This window comes from Nomascus leucogenys, chromosome 15 (assembly GCF_006542625.1).
Source record: "Nomascus leucogenys isolate Asia chromosome 15, Asia_NLE_v1, whole genome shotgun sequence".
Classification (NCBI taxonomy): Eukaryota; Metazoa; Chordata; class Mammalia; order Primates; family Hylobatidae; genus Nomascus; species Nomascus leucogenys.
In genome coordinates this window covers 106,840,762-106,863,576 of record NC_044395.1, presented here as the reverse complement: position 1 = coordinate 106,863,576, position 22,815 = coordinate 106,840,762, and the positions used below count along the sequence as shown (strand labels likewise).

The 22,815-nt window shown below is 39.4% G+C and overlaps 1 protein-coding gene across 2 annotated transcripts in view; it reads right to left on the bottom strand.

Annotated features, from left to right (window-relative positions):
• C15H11orf49 (chromosome 15 C11orf49 homolog) overlaps nucleotides 1-22,815 on the bottom strand; it is a 231,209-nt gene that overhangs the window by 181,965 nt on the left and 26,429 nt on the right. The gene's annotated exons all lie outside the window — the stretch shown is intronic.

Genomic DNA, 22,815 nt, shown 5'->3' with positions numbered 1-22,815 from the left:
AGAGCCAGACTTCATTTCATAAAAGAAAAAAAAGAAAACTCAGTTAATTTAAATTAAAAAAAAAAAGTCACTGGAAAGGTTTAAGGACCATGAAAATTTTAATGCTGGTGTATATATAAGTTACTAACTTTGGTAAATAACAAGACCATGAAATCTGTCTGGCTCGGTTTATTAGATATCATGTTTTCTGCATTTGTTGTGACTTGGAAATGTGTGAGTTAATCATGGGCGTATAATAAAAAGTATGAGTATTAGAGTGAGACAGACCTCAGTTTGAATCATGGCTCTGTCTTGGTAGCTTAATCTTGGATAGTTACTTAGTCTACACCTGTTTTCTTCTTTATCAAGTGTGGAAAGCAATATAATTTAACTATATTTCTCAAAATACGGTCAATCAATTTCTTGATCTGAATCCCCTGGGATGCTGTTTAAAATGCAGATTTATAGTCTGACACTGTCTCAGATTTAGTGACCTTAAATTTCTTACTACAGCCCAGTAATTTTTAACAAGTACCCCTGGTGCTTTTTATGTACTCTTAAGAATCAGTGGTTAAGAACCTGGGCTTTGGATTACAGAGAGTTGAGAACTCCATTCTCGGCTCTGCTGCTTCCTAGTTATGTGACCATAAACAAATTACTCTTCAAGCCTATTTTTCATGGTGAAATGGGGATAATAATGGTACTTACATTATAGGGTTATGAGAAATAAATAAGATAATGCAGGCAAAACACCACTATGTGCTTGGTACATAGTACGTGATTGATAACATGTTTCCTTAAAAGCCTATCTCAAAGCGTTATTGGGAGTTTACTTCAGTAAACAACATAGGCCAGAACTTCTTAGATGTCAGGTACTCAAATACTTCTTCCCTTTCTCTGAATTTTATCCTTAGGTATGACAGAGGTATCCTGACAAACTTTACATAGAAGCTTCCAATTCAGTGTCCCCATTTACCATAAAAAATTCAGAGGCCGGGCGCGGTGGCTCACACCTGTAATCCCAGCACTTTGGGAGGCCGAGGCGGGCGGATCACGAGGTCAGGAGATCGAGACCATCCTGGCTAACACAGTGAAACCCCGTCTCTACTAAAAATACAAAAAATTAGCCGGGCGAGGTGGCGAGCGTCTGTAGTCCCAGCTACTCGGGAGGCTGAGGCAGGAGAATGGCGTGAACCCCGGGGGGCGGAGCCTGCAGTGAGCCGAGATCGCGCCACCGCACTCCAGCCTGGGCGGCAGCGAGACTCTGTCTCAAAAAAAAAAAAAAATTCAGAAAAATACTTTCATCTGGAGCAGTGAGAACAAAAACCCCAAAGTGATGAATATCCTTTCAAAAAGCAATTCTATGAAGTTGCTGCCAAAGTAGACATTCACTTCTTTCACAGTTTCATTCCTCAGGAAAATATGAAGGAATTACCCAAATTATAAATATTGGTATTTCAAAAAACTATTTCTGAAGTCCTGGTAGTCTAGTGAAGCTCATAAAACAAGTAAGTTTATCTGCCAACCTGAGCCCAAGAGTCTTCATTTGACCATAATGATCATGGTGACCTAAGGTTTCACCACGTTCCCAGCAGCCTAAAGGCCAGATGGATGACCTGTTTACATTCTGTGACTCATTCTATCTAAATGAGTGCTTCCCAAAACTAACAACTATCAACCACTGCAAACCCTGACTGCCTACCCCCAACCCCACCCAAAAAGAGGTGAAAACAAAATCAGTGCCTCAACTGAACAGTTCATCCAACTAGAAAACTGTTTCTTTAAGAAATGGCCAAAACTAAGAGTGAAGCTGTGAGATAATACCTGCCAATTTCTGGCATTGTTTTCAAAATATAATAATTATAATTAGGTGTATATTAAATTGGGAGGGAAAATGGCCAGGGAAACATTAAAATCAGCTGCATTTTCACCTCTGTGTTCTCCTTCCTTTCTTCTATCGGTTTATCCTGATCTTGCAAAAAGATTCCTTCCTTGGGCTATATGGCCTTTTATGACTTAGCTCTACCTAAGGCTAGTACAGGATTCTTTTTTTCTTTTTGATGGTAGAAATGAAAGAGCTGTACTTAGAAGCAAATCCTGCTGTTTCTCCTCCCTAGCTCCAGGGACTGAAAGTTAATGTGAAAGCTCTTTACGGGATAAATATTTTCAGAGCAGTAAAAATCAAAGCACTTTTGTCCTTCTAGAAAAAAAAAACAGGAGGAATTTTCTAGAAAATAGACTTTATACCAAAAATATAAAAAAAGAAAGAAAGAAATATATTGGACCAGGCTTGTTTAACATTTATCTGCCAATCAGATAGTTTCATATTACAAATAATAACAGCTACCATTTTTGAGTACTTGCACAATTTATTAAACAACAATGTGACAGATACAGTACTGTACTAATTGTTTCACGTGCTTTATTCTATTTCTTCCAAATACAATCCTATAATAGTTATTCCTAGACTTCTATTTTTACAAGTGGGAGAACTGAGACTTACAAAATTAAAATAATTTACACAGCTACTGGGAAGAGAAGCCAAGATTTGAACCAAGGTTTACCTGATACCAAGAACCCATTCTCTTAACATGTTGCCTCACCATTAACACTTTATAATCAGTTATGGAAGTAAAAATTATCTTTATTTCACACAGTGCACAAAGGCAGGAATGTATATTGATAGTAAAATCACCTGAGAGATATGATCCATTTGGGTCCACGTGAATTTATGTGTGTGTATGTCTGTCTGTCCTGTCCCCCCACCTTCATACCAATCAGCATTTGTGGAAGTTAGAACTTGTCCCTAAATTTGAAAGTTTCTTGAAAAGAACCATCCCATCCATTCCTAGTTCACAAAGTAAAAATAGAAAGCCCTGGTGTTCTTTTTATGTGTGAGTGAAGCGAAGAAGCTAAGAAGAAAAGTTCCTCCCTGCAGAGAGTTTTACACCAGCCAACAGCCAAGTGCAAAGCTCTCCCTAATTGCTGTGCCCTGGTGGTTTCCTTCACCTGCAGCTCTTATCAGTCTAACGCTCCCTCTGTGGTTTAGGGTACCACCCAACACTGGAAAATCCTTAGTTTATCAAACTTCAATGAGACAGAAGTTCAAAGCTCTTGCCTGGCAATAAAACATGGAGAGTGTCATTTTACATTTTTTTTAATGCAAAGGAATAGGGTTTAATTAATGTGAATGATTAAAGAATAAAAACAGCACACCTGCATCCCCGGAGGGCAAAGATATCTGGGCACCTTAGCTGCCCTCTTGGAAAAGGAAAGCATTTAAGGCAGGCTTTTCCTTTTTGGCTTTGCCATGACTTCCACAACAAGATGAGGATTAAGTGTTCTAACCTGTACCTATGCTCTAGTGTCCTAAAATTCACACTAATGCCCAATTGTCCATGTCTTGCTCACTGTCTGAGATAAGCATTTACAATTTCATCATGCTATACTGAAAAATCTAAGGCAAATGTAAGTAAACACTATATGATCCTAACTTGAACCTAGCAAGTGAAAGCAATTGTGGATCAGAAACTTCTTGGTTCTGTTGACTCATAATCTCTTTATAATACTGTCAATCCTGCTATAAAATGGGTATGATTCTAAGAATATGTCTGATAATAAACTACTTCTTTAGAAAGCATTCAGTATATGCAAAAGGTCACATGTTAATGATTATATCATTATTGCTACATGCTGACTCTGCAGATTGAAACAGCATAACAATTTTTACTGCGATGGTTAAGAACATGGGCTCTTGAGCCCACTGAAGCTGGATATGGTTTCTAGCTCTGTCATTTACTGACTGTAACTTTATATAACTCACCTGATCTCTCTGCCCTTTTCTATAAAATTGGGCAATACTAGTACCTACCACAGAAGACTGTGGTGAAGATTAAATAAAATAATCTATGTAATCATCTTAGAATAGTGCTTGGCACATAGTAAGTGCTCAAACAATATTGCCCCTTACCCCCTTATTGAAAGTTCTGCTCATCAAACCAAGATGTTTAGATTATCTTCAAGGATTCTTGGGCTACATAAAATCTACAACTATAAAAACATACATCATCATATACCCAGTTCAGGTATGACCTTTAAACTTGTAGGAAGCATTCATTTATTAACTGCTAATTACTCAGCAGGCCCTAATTTATATGGGGAAAATCCAAAACTATTTCTTTTTATTCTCTTCCCAAGCATAAATACCATAAAAGTGTTAGTTGTTTATTTCACAATTAAACGATAAGGGGTCCTATTTGGAAATTTTTGCTTGAGGGGTCTAGAATTTCCACCTTAACATTAGTTAGAGCACTCTTTTTAAAAAATTGTTATTTAATACAGAGTCCCAATACTAGAATAACCAAGTCTCACTGGAAAAAATCTTCATATGAATGTCTATATATTAACAGATGCACACATAGGCAATAGCAGTACAAGTGAAAAGCAGAGTATATACATATACTCAACTTTAAACCTGACTTTTTCCTCCCTTGCCAGAGTTTGATAAATAAATTGATAAACACATAGAGTTTTCCTTTCTTCCTTTTGAGACATATTTTGGTCTATGAGGCCTCTTGAGATTGAGATGCTGGATGGCACAAATAAATGTTTGCTGAACTAAATTAAAATGCTCTCTAAGATTTAAAAAAAAAGTAAACCTGTTAATCAACAACCTGTCATGTAAACTACTTAGAAGTTTCAAGTTCAATATCATTTATAAATCACTAACATAATCTAGTATTTGATCTTGTGAGGTACAAATAGATAGCTTAATGGTTTAAAAAGTTAATAGACCTCTAAAATTAATTATTTACATCCTCCATCTTTACTGGTATATCCTGGTCCAAGGATATAGTGTGTTCTTGTGAAACATTTTGTCATCCATACGAGACCATCTTTGATCTTAGACCACAGTAGATCAATTTCCCTTAACCAAAGGGAATGGGGAAATGAGGAAATCTAGCACATGTAATTTTTATACAACCCAACGAAGTAGGTAATAGCATTTTTTCAAAAACTAGAGCTGTTAAGAAACCTGCCCAAAGTCTAAATAAATGGCAGAGCTTAGATTCAAACTTAAATTTGACTCCAAAGCCCATGTTCTTCCATTCACCCCACTGCCTCTCAAAACCAAAAATGAAAGCAAAACAAGAAAAATCCAAAAACCTACAATGTGCCCCATCTTACGTTGTATTATCTAGAAATCGCTGGCTCTTCCCTGTTAATACTTTATAGTATTAAGAAGCTTAAATTGGTAAATCAAAGTATTGGTATGATCTTTAAATTTTAAAAAATGTTTATTTCTAGTTAAACATACAATAATTTTTAAAGGTTCAAACAATACAGATAAAGCTAAAGACTAATTCCAGTTCCCATAGATAACAACTATTATCAGTTTGGGGTGCATATTTTCAAAAATATAGAAATATAGTTTGTGAGCTTGTTTTGTTTTCATGTTTTAAGTTTTTTTTTTTTTTTTTTTAGACGGAGTCTCGCTCTTTAACCCAGGCTGGAGTGCAGTGGTGCAATCTCGGCTCACTGCAGGGTCCGCCCCGGGGTTCACTCCATTCTCCTGCCTCAGCCTCCTGCGTAGCTGGGACTACAGGCGCCCGCCACCTCGCCCGGCTAATTTTTTGTGTTTTTAGTAGAGACGGGGTTTCACCGTGTTAGCCAGGATGGTCTCAATCTCCTGACCTCGTGATCCGCCCGCCTCGGCCTCCCAAAGTGCTGGGATTACAGGCGTGAGCCACCGTGCCCGGCCTCATGTTTTAAGTTTTTTAAAGTGTCTGATATATCCTTTCTGCATCTTTTTTTTTAATCAACAATGTCTGGAGATCTTTTATAAAACAATATGGAACCTACTTACCTTTTTGATAGTTCCCAATGGCAAATATTTTCCTACTGATAAACATTTAGGTTGTTTCCATGTTTTCACTATAATAAACTGGGCTGTGTTGAACATTCTTGTAAGTGTTTCCTTGTATATATGTGCAAGAGTTTTTCTAAGGTAGATACCTCAAGATGGAATTGGCATTTCATAGGATGCACAGGATATCTTCGTGTTTACCAGAGATAGACAATTGCTTTTACAAATTAGTTATTCCAATTTACACGCCACCAGCTGTATGAGTATCTATTTTCACTATCCTTGGCCTAATGCTTTTTAATTTTGCTGATTTAATAGTTAGAAAATAGCTTTTCTCTGTTGTTTTAATTTTACTTTTCTTGATTACAAATAAAGTTAAGCACATTTTCTTGTTTATTTGTATTTCTCATCCTTTGCCAGTTTTCTTCTCTGGTTGTCTTTTTTTTCTTCTTCTTGACTTGTAGATAATTCTATACATGTCACAAATACATCTACTTCTCTGTGGTATCTTTCATTTTACAGAAGTTTTAAGTGTTGATACAGTCAAAATAATGTATCTGTGGCTTTTTTTGGTGTGCTTTGTGTCCTATTCAAAAAGGCCTTCTCTACTCCAAGTGTATAAGCCTATTATCCTATATTCCAGTCTGCACTGCATGATAGTGCCACCTTTAAAGAGCCATGCAGTATGACATGTACCAAACAGAACTTTCTGAGAACAAATTTGCAAATTAAGGAATGACCTTTTATTTTATAATTGTTAATTCTAAAACAGACAAAAGCAATACATTGCATCTATGCATCCAAACCACTAAAGTCCTGCTATACGGCTAGTCAAACTCAAATACTAAAAGACACGCCAGAGGCAAACAAAGCATTACACATATGCTAACATCACCTGTGACAACCAGAAAACAAGAGGTGTCTAAAGATCTTTATGTTAAGTAGAGGATGAAAAACTAAAGTCTATTTCCCTCAACCAAAAGGGGTATTGTAGTGGTTAATAGCTGTGCAAAGCTGAGTGCCTTGACATTCAACACAGTCTCTGGTCAACCATTAATCCTCCCCTCTTCCCTTCTCTTTCCTAAAACTGGTGGGGTTTTTTTTGTTTGTTTGTTTTATATATAGTTTTGGGATGTCAATTAAGGGTAAGTGCTTAAATCCTACAGCCTCAGTATTTCCAGCCTAAATCTCATAATAATACAGCATTTGTAGGTTGGAGTGCTGCAATTTCAAGTGCCAGAAACTACAGAATCTTTTTTTTTTTTAAGTCAGAGTCTCACTGTTGTCACCCAGGCTGGAGTGTAGTGGCGTGATCTCGGCTCACTGCAACCTCCACCTCCAGGGTTCAAGCGATTCTCCTGCCTCAGCATCCTGAGTAGGTGGGATTACAGGCGCCTGCCACCATGCTCAGCTAATTTTTGTACTTTTAGTAGAGACAGGGTTTCACCATGTTGGCCAGGCTGGTCTCAAACCCTTGACCTCAGGTGATCCGCCTGCCTTGACCTCCCAAAGTGCTGGGATTACAGGCGTGAGCCACCGTGCTCAGCCTCTTTTTTTTTTTTTTTAAGGAGATTTTCATAGAAGTTCAAACTTAAAGCACTCAGCTAGCTGACCATAACAAAATGTATTTCCTGAACACCAGAGAAATCTAAAGTAGCACTTAAGTTTCCCACAGTTACAATCTAAGGGACATATGAAGAACCCAAGTAATATTTGTCATGGCAATAACTTTGCAAAAATAGTTACTAATAGAGCAGTATAGTTATCAAGTCAACGCCATAAACATTCAGGTAACTATTTTCCAGAAAGTATCATGGGTAAAAAAAAAATCCTGTAAATTGCTAAACATGTAGTAAATCATATGCCACTCATAACGTTGTCAAACAGGGAAGTAATAAAATTACAAGGTGAAAATTAATTGTGCTATAGCACGAGTTGTAGTCTTGCAGCCGGGCATGGTGGTGCATGCCTGTGGTCCCAGTTACTCATGAGGCTGAGGCAGGAGGATCCCTTGAGCCCAGTTCAAGACCAACATAGTAGGACTCCTGTCTCTTTAAAAAAAAAAAAAAAAAGTATAGCCTTTGGGGGCAAATCATATATTTATCAATTATCATTAAATTTACAGATTAATATTAATTGGTAATATGCAATTTAACTATGAATATACAGATTAGTGATATTAATGCAATAAGATACTAATAAACAGCTTAATCATTTGCTTGGTGTTTTACGTTAAAAATATTACATAAAAATTAGTTGGCATTCACAACAACTGAACTAACAGTAACAGGATCTCATTTTTTCTAATGACAAAAAGATACAGAAAAGGTCTAATTTAAAGTCACTGAAAACTCACGGGCTTAGAATTCCCTGTCCTCTCTCTTGTGGTTGATGTGGCTCTGCACGAAGGTGGAGATTCTTTTTCAAATAAGAGTCTCACATGTGAAATCCCCACTAAGAACCATCTCCGCATACTGTTTATGGGATACAGCTGTAATAATGCTCAATAATCCCTTTGAGTTTCTATTTTTGTTATTAAAGTAAAGGATGCTATTGTAGATATTTGTAGATACAAAAAGGCCTAGGCCAAACTGCACAAAAACCATATGGGGCAAATGGCTGGAACAGCATAGGCTAGACAGAGAGGCCCCAGTTTAGTTTACACAGAAAACTCATACTAACACTTAACATATCATCTAAATTAATGGTATAAAAACACCACCAAAGTACCGTATAAAAACATACTTTGGATCTGTTTTACTAGACCAACACAATTTTTGACTCATCACTTTTAGGAATGTTGCAATGTTCAATCCTACCTTTCCTGCCAGGACCAACTCAAATGCCACCTTCTTTGTGAACCTTTCCCTGATTCTGTCCCAGCCAGAAGTGATCTTCTCTTTTCCCAAACTCCCTAAACACCTATTTTAAATATTTCCAGTGGCACTTTCTACCTTGATACACAGTTATTTCTGTTATACATATGTTATCTTCTTTGTTGGATGTCCTGATCCTTAAAGATAGGCACCATGACTCACTTATCTTTTATTTCCTTTAACATTCAGGACCATTCAGTGTCTTCCACATGGTAGACATTCAAATATTTACTTAATGAACATACAGACTGTATCCACTATTTATAAACTGTGATGCTGTTCTTTATTCCACTCAACCACTTCAGGACTGTGCCTCCCAGGTGGGAAACACTAAATACCAAAACACATTCTATTACAATGTTAGGGTTCTTACTGGAAGCCACTTTTGTCCTGTTCTCAACCACTCTTTCTGTTGCCTTTTTACTGTTCCTTCTCTCTATTCCAATGAGAAGGCACTTGTTCCTTCTATTGTTACTAAGAGCCTCATTATGTTCAAGGTAAAGCAAAAAAATGCATTCGATGCAATTATCAGTTCCTCACAAATTTGGGGGCTACTTGTCATTTCAACATCCAGGACTTGAATAAAAGAAAGTCCAAATTCTTTTTACTCCTAATAACTATTTTCTTTTTTTCTTTTTAGACAAAATGGAAGCACACAGCACAGGAAGCAGTCCTCAGTAAGCCACCGTTCATAAACAGCTTTGCTGAAAGCCTAACAAAGGTTCTGTTGTGCTCCTGCATGGCAGGGCCAGTAAGCAGCAGGAGCAGATGAACTCTTTAAGAAACAAAGGTTCTGTCTTCATGCAAATGTTTGCATTAATAAAAAATAAAGAAAAAGATATAGAAAACGCAGGCTAGCTGGACATAATAGGTCTCTAAACGGGAGGTTTTTCACATTTTTCAGGCGGAGTCAGCAGGTCTTTTAAAAACTTTGTCATTCTAAACATTTCACAGACATCACAAGAGAGACATGCAAATAACAGAAGCAAATCAAAAGACATCCCGCTGCTGTGCTGGCGCCTCCCTCATCCATGCCTGGTTTGTCATTTTCTGTTAACCCTAGCACTGGCTGCTGTTTTGTTGAGGAATGGAGTCCCTAGCCCATGTGGCAGCACATGTCTAGCCAGCTGGCCCCAGCACTGATAACATTACAATGCAAGCCATGTACTGCCACTCAGGGACACGTGCTGCCAGGCAACAAGTGCAATGTGTGATTTTTACACACTCCGCTTGCAAATCTGCATGGGAAAGAGCCTCTAAACGAACCACTTAATAAGATATGGTCTTCTTGAGTGCGAGCATCACTGAGTAGTTCAGAAGATGAACTTGCTGAGGACCAGTCCTTCAAAGTGAAATACAGTTGACCCTTGAACAGTACGGATTTGAATAGCTTGGGTCCACTTAAAAGCGAGGGTTTTTTCCAACCAAATGTAGGTTGAAACTTCAGTATTCTCAGGAAGCAAAACACACGTATAGGGAGGGCCAACTTCCCGTAGATTCGGGTTCCACAGGGCCAATTGCAGGGCTTGAGTATGCACAGATTTTGGTATACTCAGAGGGCCCTGGAACTAACCCCCTGCATATCCTCATGGATGACTGTATAAATAAGGGCCTTAAAGTCAATAGAGAAACTTAAAAAACTCATGTGGGGAGGGTTACCAAATACCTATTCTGTGCCAAGCACTGTACTATGTATTCAACTTACATTGTCTCTAACTTTCACAACCACCATTTAACGTACTTTTATCCTTATTTTATAGCAGAGGAAATTGAGGCTTAGGGAGGTTATGTAACATGCCCAAGGTGCAGCTAATAATAGTAAGCCAAAACCCAAAACTGTACGGCAAATTCCCCACGATTCTATACATTTCTCTCATCGTGTGTGTGTGTGTGTGTGTGTGTGAGACTGAAACCTAGCTTACTCTGAAAATATCGCAATGACTATATTCGCCCATTGCAGGACCACTGAAGTGTCACTTTTTCTCCATTTTTAATAATTTAAAGTCTTTATTACTCATTTTTAAGAGCGAGTGGCTTTGTTAGCTTACGATAAGAATCTGATTAAAGCTACAAATGCTCTCTCACAGAAAAATGAATATAATATGTTGCATATAATTTTAGAGCATTCAAGAACACCCTAACGCTCATCTATAGTTCCCCTGAGGGTTCATTGCCTACATGTTAGAAAACAATCACATTTCTCTTCCTAGGAGCACATAGTCCATTTTCTTTTTCTCCCTCTTTTTCCCCACCACTCTCCTAAAACTCTGTAACAAACACAATGATGACCCATTAAGCCCCCTGACCTGAAAAGTCCTTGTCTTCGTCAATTTCCATCGAACACACTATTCCTCTTCACTGGACTTAAAATCATTTAAGTCCTCCCACTCCCACAGATTCTGTCCCACTGGCCTCTCTGGATTGTACTTAACTTGGAAGTAGTTAGAAACTTCATGACAATTCTTACCACTGCTCCTGAATTATAAAAACTTAAGAAGTTGAAGGACTTTCAGATCATACTGTTTATCTCCATCATTTTACAGATAAAGAACTTAAAATATTTTCTTCATTTTTTCTCCTCTTGATTCAATGATTCAAAGTTCTTGGGCTTGCTCAAAGTAGCTCTAAAGTTTTCCATATTTCTGTCTATAACCATAAAGCCAACATTTTTATTTGTACAAAGCAAGCAAAATCATGGCAACAACTGAATATTTTCATTTCCTAAGAGATGAGAAAAGCTAAAGTAAAAGGAGCTAAAGATACATATACATAAGAGGGTTCAAATTAAACCAATGTATCCCCTGTATTTCTAGCATTTTTCCTTTCTCATTTTTCTTTCCTTTTTTGCTTTTCAAAATTTAATGGAGTGCTTTGTTTTCATATTATAAATATTTCTTTATGCAAATACTGCTGAGCTTAAAAAATGTCTCCAGAATTTTTAGTTTTCCTTGCACAAATCACTTTGTTATTGCACTATAGAAATATATTTTCTTTTTTAACTTTTAAAAATTGTTTGAGAGAGGGTCATGCTCTGTCGCCCAGGCTGGAGTGCAGTGGTGTGATCATGGCTCACTGCAGCCTTGACCTCCCGGGTTCAAGCGATCCTCCTATCTCAGCCTCCTGAGCAGCTGGGATTACAAGTGTGCACCACCATGCCTGGCTAACTTTTATATTTTTTTGTAGAGATAGGGTCACACTATGGCTAGTGTCAAACTCCTGGGCTCAAGCAATCCTACTGCCTCAGGCTCCCCAAAGTGCTGGGATTACAGGTGTGAGCCACTGCACCCTGCCTTTTTTTTCTTTATTTTAATGTTTATTTTATAAGGAAATATATTTTCTTTGGTTTCTTCCCTAATTTCTCGAATCTCCAGGTAAAAATTGGAGTAGTGTGTGTGTGTGTGTGTGTGTGTGTGTGTGTTTTGAGATAGAGTCTCACTCTGTCACCCAGACTGGAATGCAGTGGCATGATCTCAGCTCACTGCAACCTCTACCTCGCAGGTTCAAACGAGCCTCCCACCTCAGCCTCCCAAGTAGCTGGGACTACAGGTGCACACCACCACACCCAGCTAATTTTTGTTTTGTTTTGTTTTGTTTTTTGGTATAGACGGGATTTCACCATGTTGGCCAGGCTGGTCTCGAACTCCTCATCTCAAGTGAAACACCCGCCTTGGCCTCCCAAAGTGCTGGGATTACAGGTGTGAGTCACCGTGCCTGGCCTGTTTCTTTTTTTTTTTTTTTTTTTGAGACGGAGCCTCACTCTTTCGCCCAGGCTGGAGTGCAATGGCATTGTCTCTGCTCACTGCAACCTCTGCCTCCCAGGTTCAAGTGATTCTCCTGCCTCAGCCTCCCAAGTAGCTGGGATTACAGGCGCCTGGCACCACACCTGGATAATTTTTGTATTTTTAGTAGAGACAGGGTTGCACCATCTCAGACAGGCTGGTCTCGAACTCTTGACCTCAAGCGATCCGCCCGCCTCGGCCTCCCAAAGTGCTGGGATTACAGGCGTGAGCCACTGCGCCAGGCCTGTTTCATTTTTGAGACAAGGTCTTGCTCTGTTGCCCACAGTGGAGTGCAGTGGTGCAATCATAGCTCACCGCAACCTCCACAGCTGGGCTCAAGGAATCCTCTTGCCTCAGCCCCCTGGAGTAGCTGGGACTACAGGTGTGCACCACCAAACCCAGTTTAATTTTTTGTTTTTGTTTTTTGGTAGAGACAGGGTCTTGCTATGTTGCCCAGGGTAGTCTCAAACTTCTAGCCTCAAGCGATCTTCCCACCTCAGTTTCCCAAAGCACTGGGATTACAGATGTGAGCCACCATGCCTGGCCAAAACTGCAAGTACGTTGAAAGTACCCTCTTCAACACACACAGACACACACACACACACAGACACACACACACACAAACACACACACACACACACAAACACACATACACCCTCCAGTACATATACATACCTGGGTTCCTGGTCACTGGCATAAAGATTATATTTCTCAGCTTCTCTTGTAGCTAGTCTTTAGTCATGTGACTCAGTTATAAAATGTAAGCAAAATACTGTGTGGATTTTCTAGAAAGTACTTAAATGGGACTGATTCAGTTGAGATATCCTTTATTTATCCCAATGGATAAAAAGGAGTTCCTTCAGTCCTCATGGGTCATAAGGTAAAGAATGGACTCTATGGTGAGGATGTTGGCACAGAAAAATATATGCTTGAGTCCTGATGAAACCCTGGAGTGTACTCTACCAGCTGTGGACTGCCTATTTTCAGACTTTTTTTCCATGAAAGAGAAATAATCTTCTATCTTGTTTAAACCATGGTATTTTAGGTTTCTCTGTTGTATGCAGACAAACCTAACATAAAGCATCCATATATTTTCCAGAAAGTACAAATGAAGGGATCAAACTAATATATCTGGCAAGCAACCAATCAACCAAGGAGAGGGCTCCTTGGCCTATTCATAGACCTAGGTTAGCGCATGCTAGGATAGGATAGAACATTTCTTGACATTATTTTAGAATCTTAAGAGACATACTGACATCTTCAATGCTTACTGCGTTTTAAACAGGGTAATGACTTTCATAACTTCAACAAAAACATTTGTATTGCTCTTGAAAGTTTACCGAATACTTTCACATACATTATCTCATTGAACCTTACAACAAACCTAGGAGTCAGATAAGGCTGGGATTATTATCTCCATTTTACCAATGAAGAAACTGCCCAAGGTCACACAGTTGTTAAGTGGTAGGGCAGAAACTTGAACCTTAATCTCTTGAGTATAAATATTTTCCACTGAATCGCAGAATTAGGATAGAGAAATTCAGAAAGTTTAAAATGATCATGATTGGTACTAATTAACATAAATATAATTATCATGATTGCAAACTAGACCACAAATCAATGTCTTGGTATTTCACAAACCTACATGAAGATTTTTAAAAATAATTTTTCCATTTACTAACTGAGGAAACATTCTGTTCAGGTTTAGAACTGATGACAGCTCCGTTTCCTTCTCAGATCCTGCATTTTGAACTGGAGAGGAAAAGGAACAAATGAGAGGCAGTACATAAAATATGAGGTAGCAAAGGGGAAGCACAACTTCTCTCTAAGGGCCATTTCTCTTTGGACAGCTTAGGTCAGATTCTATCCTGGATAAGAAACTTCTGCAATTGCTTCCAGAAATCTCTTCAGAAAGTGTACCCTGTACCACTCAAATAGCCCAGCTCAAAAAGGAAAGGACTGACCTTCAGACTTGCTCTTAAACAGAGAATTGATCCCAGCCCTGCACTGCCATCCCACAGACAGGCACCGATGCTCAACGGCCCTAGCAAGGGGTCTCATTATATACGACCTGGTCTCTAATCCCTGTCCTATCTCTTTGGGGTATTATGCAAGGTATTTAACCTCCAACTTAACTTCCTCACTAGATCATGGAGGAGGATATTCTACTCTCCAGGACAATTTGGAAACCTGATTAAGTGTAAGTAAATATTTTGCTTCTATAATGTTTACTATAAATAGATAAGGAGAAAAAATTACTATACTCTCTTCTACTTCTCTAAATTCATACTTTGTCTTTCCAAAACAAAATGACCCAGTAGAAAGTCCTGTTAGAGGGACCAAGTCGAAGAAAAATGTTAAACTGAGCAGAAGAATTTGAATGGTACTATAGGGAAAAGATAAAAGAAACTTTACTTTTAATTTCATTTTTTTTGACATTATAAAAGGATGAAGCTGATGGCAATCTTATAGGTCACCTAGCTTTTTTCTTTTTGAGACAAGGTCTCGCTCTGTTGCTCAGGCTGAAGTGCAGTGGCACAATCACGGCTCACTGCAGCCTCAACCTCCCAGGCTCTCACTATTCTCCTATCTCAGCCTCCCAAGTAGCTAGGACCACAGGTGCCACACCACCACATCTGCCTAATTTTTTAAAAGTTTTTGCAGAGACAGGGTCTCACTGTGTTGCCCAGGGTGGTCTCAAACTCCTAGGCTCAAGCGATCCTCCTGCCTTGGCCTCCCAAAGTGTTGAGATTACCGGCGTGAGCCACCGCACCCAGCAATACTTTAAAAAAAAAAATCAGAAGATCAATGTATTACTGCATTTTAAAACATTGCTTAAATACAGAATTCTTTTTGGATTATTTTCAGTTTTCTATTGAAAATAACGTGGCTATAAATATATTTGCACGAGCAAATTTCTTTTCTCTTTTGAGTTACTTCCTTAAGATATATTCCTAGAAGTAAGGCTCTAGGATCAAAAGATATGCTCATTTTTATGGCTCCTGTTATGTATTGTCAGATTACTCTCCAGAAAGATTACACCAGATTATATTACATCCAAGAAATGGAAGAGACCAATTTCCTTGCAGATGTCCCAATATAAAGTTCTGTGTTTTAACTAACTCAAAAGTATCTTATTTCCAATGGTTTATTTATTGGTAAATGTGAATATTTAGTTAACTTACCTTTCTCTTTTATATATAGTTTAAAATTTTTAATTGTAAAAGCACAATCAATGAAACAGAACAATACAGAAGGGTGTGAAGTCAAAACAGGATAAGCGCCCTCTTACTCCAATTCCCCAGAGTATTCACTGCTAACAGTTTGTTCTATACCTTCCATACTTACACTACATGTGACCATATACTTGTTGACAAATGTTACATTAACTTGTTTTGTAGAAAAGTGTAATGACACTATACACATGTACTTTATTCTACAACTCATTTTTTCACTTAATACTTCATGTACATCTTTCCATATTAACAAATCTAAGTCATTCTTTGTAATGGCTACATAGTAGTATCTATCATAGAAATACCATAATTTATTAAGTGTTCCCTTATTGATGGGCATGTGGATTGATTCTAACTTTTCACCTTTATGAAGAATGTTGCACATGAACAAACTCTTAAATCATTTCCTTTGACTGCTCAACAGGACTGTAACATAAATTTGTGTCATTTATTTTCTGTACATATCATATTAAGCTTTATTCATCATATTCATCACAATCATCCTTATTTTGTCATTTTCCTTTTATCTGTTATTTGTTGTACACAAATTTAAAAAACTAACATCTATTTATGCATCAATCTGCCCTCACAGATCTATATCGATTTATATGTAAAATTATCTCAGCCATAATTATACTTTAGTTATAAAAAATACATTAATATTTTATTAATATTTTAATTCAAGCTACAATTTAATGTACCATATGGTATGAGGTATGAACCTAAATTTATTTTTTCCATATTGAAATCTAGTTATCTCAATTAATGGATTTTTAACATTACTTTGTTACACTTAGTTTGTCACAGATTAAATAGATTTGTTCTTTGGCATCTATTTCCGGGATCTCAATTGTATATCATTTGCTTAGTTTTAAGTTAGAAATTTACTACCAAACATTTTTTACAACTCTCTATTTAAATATAATAATATACAGAAAAATGTAGAGTTATACTTATAATCAGCACCTTATAAACATCCTACAGCCACTGTCTAGTCCCTAACCCCCCAATGGTAAATCATGCCTGTTTCCTTCCTTCCTTCCTTCCTTCCTTCCTTCCTTCCTTCCTTCCTTCCCCAATGGTAAATCATGCCTGTTTCCTTCCTTCCTTCCTTCCTTCCCTTTCTTCCTTCCCTTTCTTTCTTTTCTTTCTTTCTTTTCCTTCTCCTCCCTCCCTCCCTCTCTCCCTCTCTCTGTCTCTCTCTCTCTCTCTTTCTTTCTTGCTTTCTTTTTTCCCTCTGTGGCCCAGGCTGCAATCTACTCGGCTCGCTGCTGCCCCGCACCGCGAACTGCCTGGGACTGCCGGCGCGCGCCACCACTGCTGCCTGCTTTTTCTCCTTTGGCTGCAGGCGCGGTTTCGCCATGTTGCCCACGCTGGTCTCCAGCTCCTGACCCCGAGTGTTCTGCCCGCCTCGGCCTCCCGAGGTGCTGGGACTGCAGACGGAGTCTCGCTCACTCGGTGCTCGGTGTTGCCCGGGCTGGAGTGCGGTGGCGTGGTCTTGGCTCGCTGCAGCCTCTGCCTCCCAGCCGCCTGCCTTGGCCTACCAGGGTGCTGGGATTGTAGCCCCTGCCCGGCCGCCGCCCCGTCTGGGAGGTGGGGAGCGTCTCTGCTCGGCCGCCCCTCTGCCCGGCCGCCCCATCTGGGAAGTGAGGAGCGCCTCTGCCCGGCCGCCCCGTCTGGGAGGTGAGGAGTGCCTCTGCCCAGTCACCCATCATCTGGGAGGTGAGGAGCGCCTCTGCCTGGCCGCCCATCGTCTGGGAAGAAGTGAGGAGCGCCTGTGCCCGGCCGCCCCGTCCGGGAAGAAGTGAGGAGCGCCTCTGCCCGGCCGCCCCGTCCGGGAAGAAGTGAGGAGCGCCTCTGCCCGGCCACCCATCGTCTGGGAAGTGAGGAGCGCCTCTGCCCGGCCACCCATCGTCTGGGAGGTGAGGAGCGCCTCTGCCCGGCCGCCCCGTCTGGGAAGTGAGGAGCGCCTCTGCCCGGCCACCCATTGTCTGGGAAGTGAGGAGCGCCTCTGCCCGGCCGCCCCGTCTGGGAAGTGAGGAGCGCCTCTGCCCGGCTGCCCCGTCTGGGATGTGGGGAGCGCCTCTGCCCGGCCGTCCCGTCTGGGAGGTCTACCACGGAGGCCAGAAGCAATGTGGGGGCTGGACGTGGTGGCTCACGCCTGTGGTCCCGGCACTCTGGGGGGCCGGGGCGGGTTGATCACTTCAGGCTAGGAGTTCGAGACCAGTCTGGCCAACATGGCGAAACATATGAAAAATACAACAGACAAACCAACCAACCAACTCAGTGACAACAAAACAGGTCTACCCTGGAGTCATACTCTAATTTTTTCTATTTTCCTCCCTTTCTGATCCTTTATCCCACTTGCTTTTTCTTCCTCTTCCTTCTCCTTCTTCTTTGTCAAATAGAGGATTATTATCACTGATCCATATAAAGTCCTTCTCTCATTTATTTTAATTCCCACCCCCCATTTCTATTCCCCGACTTCCCATGTGCAACCTTCCTAATATGTTTGATATGCATCTTTTTGTTTGTATGTATTTTTAGAAAATGTTTGTTGTTTTTGTGTGCAAAAAAAAATTAATAAAAAAAGTCGATCTCAAAAAAAAAATCATGCCTGTTTTATATATGTATGTGTGTATACATATATAAACTATCTATATAGTCTATTATAATATGCAGTCTTTTGTCTCTGGCCTCTTTCACTCAACATTGTTTGTGCATCCTGGCCAACATGGCGAAACCATGTCTCTACTAAAACTACAAAAAAATTAGTCAGGCATGGTGAAGTGCACCTGTAATCCCTGCTACTTGGGAGGCTGAGGCATGAGAATCGCTTGAACCTGGGAGGCGGAGGTTGCAGTCAGCTGAGATCATGCCACTGCACTCTAGCCTGGGTGACAGAGTGAGACCCTGTCTCAAAACAAAATATTATGTTTGTGGGGTTCATCCATATAGCTGTGGGTAACTGTTCATTAATTCTCACTGCAGCATAATATCCCATTGTTCAATCTCATTACAGAATAATAGTCCATTGTTGAATATACCACAGTTTATTTATCAGTTCCACTGTTGACGGCATTTGTTTTCTTTAGTTACAGTTTCCCATAATCTGGACCTATTATGAATAGTGCCACTACGAGCATTCTAGTTTGAGTTTTTTGGTAAACATATGTCCACATTTCCCTTGTTTCTGTGCCTAGAAGTGAATAACTGGGTCATAGGGTATACATACGTTCAGCTTTATATACTGCCAAACAATTTTCCAAAATATGTCATTTCATATTCTCATCAGCAAAGAATTATAAAAGCTTTTACCATTTATAATGTTTCTATATCCATCTTCTGTTATATAAAACTGCATCTTTTTATTTTGCATACTTTAATCAGAACAATGTAAACAAAAAAACTCAATACACAATGTCCAACCCTGTTGTCAAATGCAGGAGGGGCGGGGGCTTCGGGCCTTTGTATTCTGCCTTACACATAAGGACAGAAGAGAAAGAAAAAAACCCCACTATATTAGCAAAGTGAGCCAGGTAGAACAAGGCCACTCAGTGTTGCCGTGGGAGCGATGGGGACCTATATTCATCTTTTAAAAAAAAATGTTCAGATCTGGTCTTTGTGTAAGACAAGAATATCCAATAGTATAAAAACGAACAGTGGTTCTAGAGGATTCTACAGGCCTAAGAACAGTGTTTCTTTTTCTTATTTTTCAAGAAATATAACCCTAATGCTTCTCTTAGTTGTTTTTTTTGTTTGGTTTTTTTTTTTAAGACAGAGTCTTGCTGTCACCCAGGCTGGAGTGCAGTGGCGCGATCTCGGCTCACTGCAGGCTCCACCCCTCGGGGTTCACGCCATTCTCCTGCCTCAGCCTCCCGAGTGGCTGGGACTACAGGCGCCTGCCACCACGCCCGGCTAATTTTTTGTATTTTTAGTAGAGACGGGGTTTCACTGTGTTAGCCAGGATGGTCTCAATCTCCTGACCTCGTGATCCGCCCGCCTCAGCCTCCCAAAGTGCTGGGATTACAGGCGTGAGCCACCGCGCCCAGCCCTTCTCTTAGTTTTAAATGAAGACATTAACACAAGTTAGAAACACTCTTTTTTTATTATTATTATTTTTGAGACGGAATCTCACTCTGTTGCCCAGGCTGGAGTGCGGTGGCACGATCTCGGCTCACTGCAACCTCTGTCCCCCGGGTTCAAGCGATTCTCCTGCCTCAGCCTCCTGAGTAGCTGGGATTACAGGCATGCACCATCACACCCGGCTAATTTTTATATTTTTAGTAGAGATGGGGTGTCACTATGTTGGTCAGGCTGGTCTCGAACTCCTGACCTCGTCATCTGCCTGCCTCAGCTGCCCAAAGTGCTGGGATTACAGCTGTAAGCCATTGAGCCCAGCAGGAACACTCACTCTGTTTTTAATTGTTCGGGGGGTGATCAAGATTAGATACTAAAAAAAATTAGATAATTTTATCAAAAGGCTTTTAATGTCTACTAATATGCTCCTATGGGTAATTCCAGTTATCATTTTCTTATAAATAATATTATAGATAAGACTGGTCTATTTCTGGGATAAACATATATATATATATTTATGCCATTTGCTAGAACTGTATTGAGGGATGTTTACATTTTTGTTTGTATCTTAAAATAGTGTTAAATAAAATTTATAGAAGGTCTTTGATTTCAACTGAGTTCCTGCGCTAGGCCCCAGTAGATTAAACCAAAATGGAGTCACTCAGGCTAAAGCTCCAGGTCACCAAACTAAAACTAAGTCAGTTATCTGACCTTCTGAGAAGTCAAGAGAGATAACAGCCAAATCTCCAAATCGGCCAGTTTCAGCTGGCATGAAAAGAAGTCTCCTCTGTTCTGATCCTACAAGGAAAGTAACTTCAAAACAACCAATCTGCTTCAGTTTCTTGTTTCTGCTTTCTTCCGCCCTTCCCTACCTATAAAGCCAATCTCCTCCACTCAGCTCACTGGAGCCCCTTTCCTAAATTTTTAGAGGAGATACTGCCCTGTTCATGAATCATTAATAAAAGTTAATTTGATATTTGAACTAAATTTGATGAAATGTTGTCTCGATAATAATATATAATAATATGGTTATAAATAATATAGTTAATAATATAGTTTCCTATTTTAAGATTATTTTTTGCCACGATTAAGGATAAATCCAATATTTACCTCATTAAATATACCCAAAAAATACTAAGATTAGCTAATATTTATGGAGTTCTTCCTATGTGCCAGGCACAGTTCTAACAGTTTTATTCATTTAATCCTCCTAACAGTCTAGTATTATTCTTCATTTTACAAATCCGGAAACTAAGCACAGAGAAGACAAGTAACCTGCCCAAGGTCACATAGCTATGAAGAAACATGAAATAGGGAAAACAATTTTGAAAAAGAAAAGCTAAGTTGGAGGACTTACTCTACCTGATTTTAAGATTTATGATAAAGCTACAGTCATTAAGATAGTGTGATATTAGCATAAAGATAAATATATACAATGACGGAATATAAGAATCTAGAAATATGCACAGACATGGCCAATTCATTTTCAACAAGGTGGCAAGGCAATTCATTGGAGAAAATATAATCTTTTTAATAAATGGTGCTGGAATACTTCGATATTCATATACAATTCATATACAAAAAAATGAACCTTTCCTCACACCATTAAAAAAATTAACTCATTAACTCAGAATGGGCCATAGACCTAAATGTAAGAGCTAAAACTATAAAACTTCCAGAAGAAAATATAGGAGATAATCTTGGTGACCTTGGGTTAGGTAAAAATTTCCTAAATATGACATAAATTATATGAGCTATTAAAGAAAAAATTTGATGTTACACTTTATCAAAATTGTAAATGCTTGCTCTTCAAAAGACACCATAGAGTCTGTCTCTCCCAGCCATATGAGGTCACCCTGAGAAGGCAAAAATCTGGAAGGGAAGGGAGCCCTCACCAGGAGCCAAATTGGCCAGCACCTTGATCTTGGACTTCTGAGCCTCCAGAACTGTGAGAAAATAGTTGTTTAAGCCACCCCAGTTTGTGTATTTGTTATGACAGCCCAAGCTGACTAATACAGCCAGTTTCACTTACAAATATTCTTGAAGATACAGTAAATATTAATTTCATTAAATCTTACCCTTTGCCCCTTAAGTACATGCCTTTTAAATATTCTATGTACAAACTAGAAAGTATGCATAAAAAATTTCTGCAAAAGCATAAAAGTTGTCTTAAAGAAAAGCACTGGAAGATTATTTGACATGCAAGCTCAACTAGCTGCTTTTTTTTTATAAAACACCATTTTTACTTGAAAGAACTAATGTACAAATCATGGTTGTTCAGACTTGGGTATTTGGCAGAAATTTTCTCAAAAATGAACAAAATGAGCCTGTTACTTCAAGGAAAACAAGTGATAGTATTTGTTATCAGTGATAAAAAGTCAAGCTTTCACATGAAAAATTAAAATTTTGGAAAACTCTACATCTGTGCAGTATGGGAAAAAAAGGAGGAAAACATACTTGGTCCATGAGCCTGAGAGCTTCTCGATTTTTACAGACTTTTCTGGGCCAGGCGCGGTGGCTCACGCCTGTAATCCCAACACTTTGGGAGGCCGAGGCAGGCGGATCACGAAGTCAAGAGATCGAGACCATCCTGGCCAACATGGTGAAACCCTGTCTTTACTAAAAATACAAAAATTAGCTGGGCATGGTGGCGCACGTCTGTAGTCCCAGCTACTTGGGAGGCTGAGGCAGGAGAATCACTTGAACTCGGGAGGTGGAGGTTGCAGTGAGCCGAGATCACACCACTGAACTCCAGCCTGGTGACAGAGCAAGACTCCATCTCAAACAAACAAACAAAAAAAGACTTTTCTGATAAGATCTGTGGTGATATTAATGAATGTGATCTTTTGATACTGTATCATGAAATACACATTTGGAAGTTCTGCTGTACTTAAGTGAAGCACCATTTTCTGCATAAATCATACGAGGGTAAAAGGTCCTTTCGTGGTGCACATAGACGTGTGAACTTTAATATGAGACTCTGAAAAGTTCACTGATGT